At 27.7% G+C, this 10,863-nt stretch overlaps 1 non-coding gene across 1 annotated transcript; it reads right to left on the bottom strand.

Annotated features, from left to right (window-relative positions):
* Positions 1–6,436: 6,436 nt before the first annotated feature.
* On the bottom strand, positions 6,437–6,510 carry TRNAV-AAC. Its single transcript has one exon. It is a non-coding gene; the product is annotated as a tRNA-Val (tRNA).
* Positions 6,511–10,863: the final 4,353 nt, after the last annotated feature.

Genomic DNA, 10,863 nt, shown 5'->3' with positions numbered 1-10,863 from the left:
AAGAGGTTCAATGGATTATGCCATTGAATATAATGGATTTCCCGCTGTATTAGAAGGGTATAGTGATGCTAACTGGATCTCTAATTCATATGAGACAAAATTCACTAGTGGTTATGTATTCACACTTGGGGGTGGTGCGATTACATAGAGATCAACCAGGCAAACTATTATTGCAAGATCAACAGTGGAATCTGAGTTTGTTGCTCTTGAGATGGCTAGTAATGAGGCTGAGTGGTTGGAAAACTTAGCGAACATTCCACTAGGAATGAAACCAACCCCATCGGTATCAATACACTGTGATTGCCAATCGGCAATAGCTATAGCTAAAACCAAGAATTACAATGGAAAAAAATACATATTCAATTGAGACATAATTTGGTGAAGCAGTTGCTAAAGAGTGGAATTGTTTCCATTGATTATGTGAAGCCAAAACGGATCCTTTGACAAAAACCCTGGAAAGACAAATGATTTTAGAAACATCGAGGGGAATGGACTTAAGCCACTTGCAAACAAACAAGTGATGGTAACCCAACCTTTGTGATTAGAGATCCCATGAATAAGGTTCATATGGGTAAAAACAAGTTACTTGTTAATTCTGATAACACTAAATTGATTTTAATCAATTATGTCCCTTCCTATGGTGTGTGTGAAAGTGCTAGAGACTGCATTATTAAGAGGTTAAACTTTGTCATTAAAATTCTATGTGGTGAAAAAATTTTAGCTTAAACAAAGTTTTTAATGATTTTCATATCCCTTATGGGTGGTGTATGATTTGCAGCATACACTTGATGAAATCACCTATATGAGTGTCAAGTGGGGCCGCTTGCATGACATATTGGCATGATCTCTAGAGCACTCATGAATACCGGGCACGCACACGGCTTATTTAGCGTAACACAACGATAACAGCAAGGATTGTGGGGGTGTATTGTGATTGATAAACCTCTAACACACGTCAAGTGTCTTTGGTTCATATAGCTTGCTATACCAACTACATTGTGTGTTAAGTTTCTCAATCTAAGACTGGTTCATATAGCTTGTTATATCAGTTCTGATGCATTACATCCTATGAGACCTAAGATAAAAAAAAAATTCTCTCAACTTTCTTTTGCAATAAGTGGGGGATTGTTGTAATAATGATTATATTATTGCAAAAGAAAACGTTGGATTACAACTTTCAAAACTTTAATTGCCAATAATGTGCTCCAACGGTAATATTCCAACAGCCAAATTTTTAAGTGCTGCAACGGTCAAATTATTTATTGGTTTTAATTTCTTTTATTTATTTTATTCTTTCCTAGCTCTATAAATAGAGAGTTCTTCCCCCATTCCAAAACAGAACAAGTTGAGTCTTTCTCATTCTCCTCTCTTCTTAGTTTTATTCTTCTTTTCAATCCTGGGTATAAAAACTCTATCAGAGTTTCTTGCTAGTTTTGTATCCTCAAATATTTTCGAGAAGTTCCTGTTGTATCCTGGGGGACTTGCACAATACATTGCGGATAAGTCCTTAAGGACAGTGAATTTACACACCTCAGGAAATTGCGGTTCGAGACTTTAGTCAATATTTTCTAACACCTCTTTCTCATCTTCCACTGTTCTCATTATTTTGTGATTTAGAATTTAGCTATTAGACATCTTCTCAATGTTGGTTTCGGACTTTCACTCATCCTATTTGTAAAAATTAAAATGACAAATTTCAACATTTTAAACAGGGGAATCATGTGTTAACAAGAACCAATTTTCTGCAAATATTTAGAATAAAAGAATTTCCAAATACAGACAATCTTTTCGAATCAAAGAAAGAAAGAACGCCAATTTTTTCCTTAAACGAACCCTACTAATACGGACCTCAACTTTTTTCCTTAATCTCAATTGCATTTCTCAATTAAAGGGGGTTGCACTTAAATTTTTTAATTTTTCCCACTTTGTCCTTCAAAAAACTGATAACACTTTTGTGCATTCAAAATTTTTAATACAAAATTCGTTTGTAATGTCACGTGTGATTAATATATACTCAGACCATGCGACCTAACCACCACTTAAACGGTCGTTTGCTCAATTTGACGACAGATCTTTAATTGCTTCAATTTTTTTAAAAAAAAAAAGATTCGATTGAAACTTTGAAAAGAAAAATGACCTATTTAAATTTCTATATCAAAATAGAAACCTATTGAGACATTAAATAAATAAATAAATATATATATATATATATATATATATATATGATATTAAATATATTTATATATTGCCTTTTTTTCCTCAACCCCTGCAACTCTTTGATTAATAAATTTGTTACGTCGAAAGTTTATTGTAATTTTTATATTTATGTCTAAATTTGTTTATAAAAAAAAAATATTAATGGTGATATTTTTGTAAAGTATTATATATACACCAATTACCTTAAGAAGTTGAATTAATGATTAGAGTATAGTGATTGAGTACCTAAAATTTTACACTAACAGTTCATATTTATTGAACTCTTTAATTAATTTACAATTATAATTTTAATAAAGTTTGTTTATTAACTATGATAATTAATTAAATCACGAGTAATGTATATTCGTCTAGTCAGATGCATATACAGATCCAAATACAAATCTAAACTATAAGATGTGATGTATGTACTGTTGAGTTAGGTCCCAATACTATATATTAGAAATTTTCTGATAGTGAACATGTTATGAAAAATTCAAATATACATCTAATGTTTGATATTATCCTATGATAATTACATGTCATAAGAAACTTCTTAGAGGATTAAGATAAAAACAGAGGTGTTGCTCTCTTCTCGTGGAAGTCAAGACACGCAATAAAATTTCTTAATCATAAAAAGGAAGAAAATGAATGATAGGAAAAAGAGCGAAAACAACCTAAAATTCCTAGAGAAAGAAAACCTCTAATTATTCATCATTTATGCAGTAAGTATATCATAAGGGAATTTCTTTCATTAATAAACTACAAAAATGGCAACTTAAGCTTCCGTCTAAATCAAAATAAAAGTGGATACTTGTTAAACAAGTTAAAAGAAAAAAAAAAAAAAAAAAAAACACTACTCGCATCAAGATGACATCATGATTTTCGTTGTTTTTTTTTCGTTTTTTTTTAATTTTAAGAAAAACCAATGTCAATATTCATGACATGTTGAAAAACGTTTTAAAAAGTACAATTTGACTAAATATTGCAGCCCACTCCTGGGGCTGAGATATGTTCCAACTTTCAACCAGCACATGGTTGCTCTGTAATTTGTACCATTTATATTTATATATATAAATTATTTAATTGATATATTTAAATAAAGAATTAAATAACTTTGGATCATATAAATTTCTCTAAAGATGATAAAATGTTTAAGCGTCTGAGAATTATATGGTTAAAGTCAAACAGTATATTCGAAGTATTATTTACTTAAAAGGTTGAAACTCTACTCTCTTATAAAATACATCAAAATATTGAAAGAGAAGGATTAAAACTATTAGAAAACTATAATAACAATAATAGTTTTTTTTTTAAACTAAAATAATAAATGCAGAAATTATTGTAAGAATAATTTGATTTGGCCATCACAGTGTAGAAATGTAGAGCAGCTTGACCCATGCCACGACCATGATAAACAGATGCAAAGTGGGTGCATGATTTTCTTGAATACTGTTTTGCTTAAACTTTTTAGCCTTTTTCTTCTTAAAGCATTGTATTATCTGCTTTTTTTTGACATGGAAGTATTTGTTATATTATCTTTTTCATGTTAGATGAATACAATAGCAGAAACTTGTGAGTGACAGTCTCCATAAGTGTCATCAGAATCTGGTATTAGTTTCTATCTCAGTTAGAGGCTCTCATAAGAAATTATGTGTATATAGGACCCATTATCTGCTTTTATACATAGGTCGGTGGTCCTAGATTGAGACACGTACACTTCTTTCTATACCTTATTCTCAGTAAATTACTTTAGATAAGAGGTTTAAATTAAACTATGTTTGAAATACATCAATGGAAGACTTATGGGGTACTGAATGTCAAACTCACATCATCATTATTTCTTATATACATGATTGATGCTTCACCAGCCTCAAATGGTTGAATTATAACAAAAATCCTTTAACTTTGCCATTGTTATATCTACTTGTAAATCTTTCATAGTGGCTATAGAGTCATAGCTTCCACCTATAATATTATAATAATATAACTTTGTTTTTTTTTTTTCTTGTTAGATAAGATTGATAACTTACTATATGTAAAAGCAGCACTGTTTATCTGTTTCAACATCTCACATTTGTTTATATTACTAAACTTATTTTATGTTGAAAATGTTATCTTGTTTCTTCTTTTTAGATTATAAGAGAAGAGAATACTTTTTTTAAATTTGAGATTCTTTTACGGGTTTTTATTAGAAAAGAAGAGTTCAAAAGAAACAATTAATACGAAAAAATAGTAGAAGAATTTAATTTTTTATCACAAAGCTTAATCCAACATTTGTGAGATGAAATTTTGATCTTGTCAATGTCCCTTCAATCTTTTCTTTGTTTATTTCTTTTGTGGCATTGAGACAGTGGACACATAGTTAATGACATAATGTTGATAAATCAATGAACTGACCCCATGGTCTGGAAATTTCAATGTATAAAGAAGAAAGGAAAAGGAAAGATAGATGACAAAATAAACATAAGAAAGATCCGGAAAAACCGACAAATCGGTTTGTCCATGGTGAGAACACTTTCCCTTAATTTCTCATTAACCCCATTAAATTAAATTCAAGCACTTTGCAATAATGCATTGTCCAAGTAATTAAATTAAATGGCTATGTTTTCTTCTTGCACCCTTGATGGATAAGAAATTCAAAGGTACCAACCCGAAGGAAAATGTGAGAACCAAATAAATTTATTAACAATCAAATTCAACCGCTGGCGAAAATACATAAAACAGTTTATACTTTTTTGATGGAAAACTCTACCTAACTTGAATATGTATGTATGTTCTCTACACTTTATAATTTGAATTGATTTTTGTTTAGAAAAGAAAAGTTTGTGAAGAAGAAATTCTGAGAAGAATATAGCGTTTGATGTATCAAATCAAGAAAAAGTAGAAGGAAGGCATGGAGCTTGGGTAGGGAGCAAAAATTGAGTGTGTGGAGTTGTATGTTACACCAGCAGACAGAGGAGCATGACAGAGTTTAGTGATGAAAAGAAAGTTATGGAGGTTAAGCTTGTGCTGAAATGGAACCATGTGTCAATTAATGCACTTACAAAAGTTAATGCCAATATTGTGTCATTCATAGATTGTTTTGTCTTTTCAACACATCATCCTCTCTTTCATTATGTGAATGGCATGAGACTTCGTGTTTATTTTGAAACATGTTTTGATTTAATATAAGATTAACAAGAAATTTTTATATATAAATTAATTTTACAAAATTTTGAATGGTGTTCATTTTCCACATAATAGACATACAAAATATAAAGTTTAATATTTTCATTCTAAATCCATCTAAATCTACGTCTATTAAAGTAATATTTTTTTATTATAACTAATTTTCACAATTTGATATTATGGTTATTATTTATAATGGGGTATCATTATAGAATTATTAACTATACTATTATTACACTTGAAGTAAGTATTATTTCAATAAAAACATAGGTCAACGATCTATATTGATCTTATAAATACACCTAATATTTTTTAAGGAATATTCACTTAATATTTATTCATATTTAATATATTAAAAAAGATTTTTAATTATTTTACCGACTTGAGTATAAAAAAATCTTTTCCAAATAATGACTTTTTTTAGTATCGAAGAATTATATTATGATGAGTAAAGAAATCTGAAACTATTACTAGGATCTTCTTATGTATTCCAGTAAGTTCAAATTACAAAGTGAAATTTGTATTGAAATTACTTGATTTTTAGTGATATTTGATAGTAAATTTGGTTTGTGAGTTGAATTGAATAGCCGAAAAGAGTGATTTGTAGGGGTAAAAATGTGTGTATCCTAGTATTTTGCTAAAAGGGTGATCTTGTAGAAGAAATGAAGTGTAGTGAAGAATGGCATGTGAGAGAATTGTTGAAATGATTAGTGGGAGTGTGGAATGATTGTGCTGGCATGAGTGAAACAATTATTGGTGGTTGAGGCTGCTTCTTCTACTGTTTCTGCTTTCGGGTTAGGTTGACAAGCCCATGATCCAGTCCACTTTTCGAATCCTGTAATGGGCTCATTCGGACAAACCAGTACTTCAATATTAAATACAAATATTATTTTTCCTTTTATAACCTTTATTTATTCTCTTCTTATTATTTTCCTCTTCTTATTATAACTGTGCCCTCCACTTATCAAACTTTTTGGTAAAAATAAAAAACATTATAAAAGAAATGCTATAATGGGCTTAGTGAAAAAACCGTAAAAATATTGAATTGAAAAAGAAAAGGTCCAAGACCGATTGGCGTCGCCCGGACTCGAACCGGAGACCTTCAGTGTGTTAGACTGACGTGATAACCAACTACACCACGACACCTTTATGTTATAATGTTTTTACACTTCCACTGTTTCTAAAATACTATACACATATAATATGGAATAAATGGATGAAAATTATCTAACACGTTTATTGGATTATGGAAACAACTAGTATTAAACCCGTGTCTGGTGTTATTTTGTGTCTTTACTTAAAAAGAATTAGAGATAAAAAAAATTAATAAATATTTTTAAGTTTATAATTTAGTTTTAATACAATTAACGTTAAAATATAGGTTTAGAAAGTCTATATATTTAAAAAAATATGAATATTATATTTCGAAACATTATAAATAATAAAATATGTGTAAAATTATAGTAGACTCCTTAAAAGCATAAAAGATTTGCATAGATATGTAGAGTTGACTTATTAGAAATATGAGTTAGTGTACAGATAGACTAATATAATGTGAAATGCTAGACTCGTTTAATCAATGTATTAACAAAGTCGTTTAATATGCATTGTTAAATTCATTTAATTAGTATATAAAAAAATTTTGTAATATATAAAATGGATAAGTTGTCTAATGTGTACTAATTCATTTAATGTGTATAAACATACTTGTCTAACGTATATTTCTTAGACTAGTATAATCAATGTGTGGACAAACTCGTCTAAGTGTATAAACATACTTGTCTAATATGTATTCTTAGACTCACCTAATTAATGTATGGAATGACTAATATAATATTTTTTGTTATACTCATATAATCAATATATGGATAGACTTGCCTAATGTGTGTTGCAAGATTCATTTAAGCAGTAAATGAACATATATATTATTTATTAATAGACTTGTCTTATTTATGTGTTGAAAGACTTGTCTAATGTATATTATTAAAGTGCCTAATGAATATATCAATGACTCGTCTAATGCATAGACTTGTTTAATTAGCACAATGACAATCTTATCTAATGTTTTTTGCTTTGCTCATTTAATCAATGTATTCTCAAACTTGTCTAATAATTTTTGTTACACTTGTCTGATCAACAAATGAAATGTCTTGTCTAATATTTCTTGTTTTACCCACTTATTTATTGCATGGACAATATCTTCTAAACATTTTACTATATTCTTTTAATTAATGTTTGAATGACTCGTCTTATGTGCATTTCTAGACTCGTCTAATCAATACATTAATAAACTCACATAATATGTATTGTTAGACTTATTTAATCAATATATGGACACATTCATATAATGTGTATTGTTAGACTCATACAATAAGTGCATATTCATATTCATGTATTGTATATTGCAAGACTCACCTGATTAGTGAGTGGAAAAACTCGTTTAATGTGCATTAATAAATTCGTATAATTTGTGTATAGTCAAACTTGTCTAATGTATTCTGTTAGAGTTGTCTAATCGGTGTATCGTCTAGTGTTCATTGCTAAAATCATTTAGTTAGGGTATGGACATAGTTCTCCAATCAATGCATTTGCAAACTCATTTAATTGTATTGGAAGACTTGTTTAACCAGTTGATGGACAAACTCGTTTAATGTGTGTTGAAAAGCTTTTTGTCGCATAAAAGCCAACAAACCTAGTCCCAACTAATATAGTATAGAGGCAACCTAGGGAATCAATCTAAGGACTTCGTACTTATTAAGTTGAGAATTGTAGAGTTATAGCCTAATTATTTATTTACTAAAAACTAAAACTAGGTGGGGACATAAAATGCATTATTAAAAATAAAAGAAACAGAATGCAAATGCATGATTAAACCTATCTAAATGATGTATGAATAAAGGAAACTAATCCTACTGTTATAAACCTATCAAAATTATGTTTTTTTTATGTGGTCAGATATCAACCCAATTCATTTAAATCCGGCTCATGCGGGTTGAACCGTGGTGGGCCGAGTTGGCCCACCAACCCACCTACCTAATTTTATTTTATAAAGATTTAATTTTAATTCTATAAAAAAAATATTTGTTATTATTTTTTGCTTGAAAAAATTGTTTAAGTTTCCTATTTTCAAAATTAATTAAACACTAGAATGAAATTTGAGAATGAAATTTGTTTAGATTTGAATTATAAAAAGTTTATAATTTTTTTTCTTTTAAAAAAATTGTAATTAAGTGAGCTAGTGAGCCAACCCATGGTGGGTCAGACCGGGTTCAAATTTTTTTGGTTTACTAATAAATGAGTCGGGTTGGTTTGGCTTACTAAGTGACCAACTTGTGATGGGTCGGGCCGAGTCGAGCCGGATTACCCGTTTTGATAGCTCTAGTTTAATGTATATATTTTTAAACTCATATAATAATTTTTGTTATAATTTTTTAGTATGTGTTATTATATTTGTTTAATCAAATGTTTGTGTAATATATATTTGTAGACTCAAATAATGACAATATAAATACAGTAGTGGAATATCTTAAAATAATTAGGTTTTTAACGTTTATTTTTTGTTTTGATCTTATGAAAGTCTTAAACTCTCACTTGCAAATAAAAATTATTGAATTCAAAGGATATAAGCAAAATTTAGAATATTAAGAAATATAATTTTGTTATTACAAATATCTAATTTAAACTTTTGAAATAAACTCTTATGTACAATATTTTAATTTATTTTATTAAAAATATAATTATTTAAAATTTTATGCCAATTCATATGTACATACTAAAAATATTAAAAATATTCAACAATAAAAATATTTATATTATAAATTGAAATGAAAAAGATAAATGTAATTTGTTTAAGACAAAAATATTACATTATAATTTATTTTATATTATAGTGTAAACAATTTATATTATCAATAAATATATCTTATTTTTTAAAAGATTTAATCATTTCAGTCATCCTGATTTTCTTGAAAGTCGTTTATCAGTTTTTTTTTCTCAAATTGATCTTTGAAAAAATTAAAACCATAAGGTCCTTTCGTTAGAGGGTGTCACATTTCATGATTTTTTTTAAATATTTTTTTTTTATTTTTTGTTTTTTGTCTATATTTAAAAAAATAAAAAAGATTGTCACATGTCTAACTGACATGTAATCTTATTTTGGTCCTTACATTTTTATAGATAAATATTATACAAATAATTTTATTAAAATTAATATTTTTATTAATATTTTTAACCATATTAAATTTATTTATATTTTATATTGAGTTAATTATATAAATGTTAATTATGTTTTTTAAATATAACTATCAGAGTTAAAAAAAACTAGTAAAAGAAAGAATTCAAATAAAATGTGGAAGAACCTAGAAGAAGAATGAACAACATAGAAAATCTTTAATTGGGGTTCACAAAATTTTTTCTAATTTTGAATTTAAAAAAATGAAATTTCACGTGATTAACTAGTCACAAAAATGTTATTTAAAAAATCATGCCAACATGTTATGGAAGTGTTTTTTTCTAACTCTTAAAGATAAATTTAAAGAATACAATTAACATTTATATAATCAACATAGTGTAAAATATAACAAAAAAACTTAACCTTATTAACAATATTTAATAAAATTATCACTTTAAATATAAATATTTGTATAACATTTATATACAAATTAAATTTTGTTTCAATTGAGATGGAAACGAAATTGTTTAATTTAATATATATATATATATATATATATATATATATATATATATATATATATATATATATATATATATATGATTGAGACAAAATTAATTTAGAAGAATCAAATTTGAAACTAATGTAATGACATATAATATGATAGTGATATCTGACACTTTTATTGTCATGTTACACTAGCACTGCAACATGCACAACATGTGTTAATTTTTTATTAATATATATATATATATATATATATATATATATATATATATATNGCTGGGCGGTTCCTAGACTCTTCTTTCCTTCAGTTTTCTTCCTCTGTCCTGAGTCTAAGACCTTCATCTTCAACCCCAATCTTCACTTTCATCAAAATCGCTGCAAAACAATGCAAAACAAGCATAATATCGCTAAAAACAACTTTTGACTCTCGACTGACTCATTTATTGAATTTTGCATGATTCTAAGCTCATTTTAAGCCTTAGAGAGTGTAATTTGGTCTAAATTGACATATGAAAATAATTGTTTTTCAACCGTTATCACAATCCCAAACTTAGAACTTTTCTTGTCCTCAAGCAAACAAAACAAAACAACAAACAAAACTTGGCTTTCTACTATTTCATCCAATGGTTCAACAGTCCTAAAATACATGACAAGAACTACTTAATTTCAAATCTTCAATAAAATCAAATCAAGATGCATACATGCTTTCAATTCAGTTTGATTCATAAGTTACTCAACAGATGTTACACATTAACAATGACCAATCCACTAAGCAAAAATGCAATCATGAAATTTAGCAATTCTCACCAGGCAAGTGTTTC

Source organism: Vigna radiata, unplaced genomic scaffold, assembly GCF_000741045.1.
Source record: "Vigna radiata var. radiata cultivar VC1973A unplaced genomic scaffold, Vradiata_ver6 scaffold_222, whole genome shotgun sequence".
Lineage (NCBI taxonomy): Eukaryota > Viridiplantae > Streptophyta > Magnoliopsida > Fabales > Fabaceae > Vigna > Vigna radiata.
This window is presented reverse-complemented; position numbering and strand designations above follow the sequence as displayed.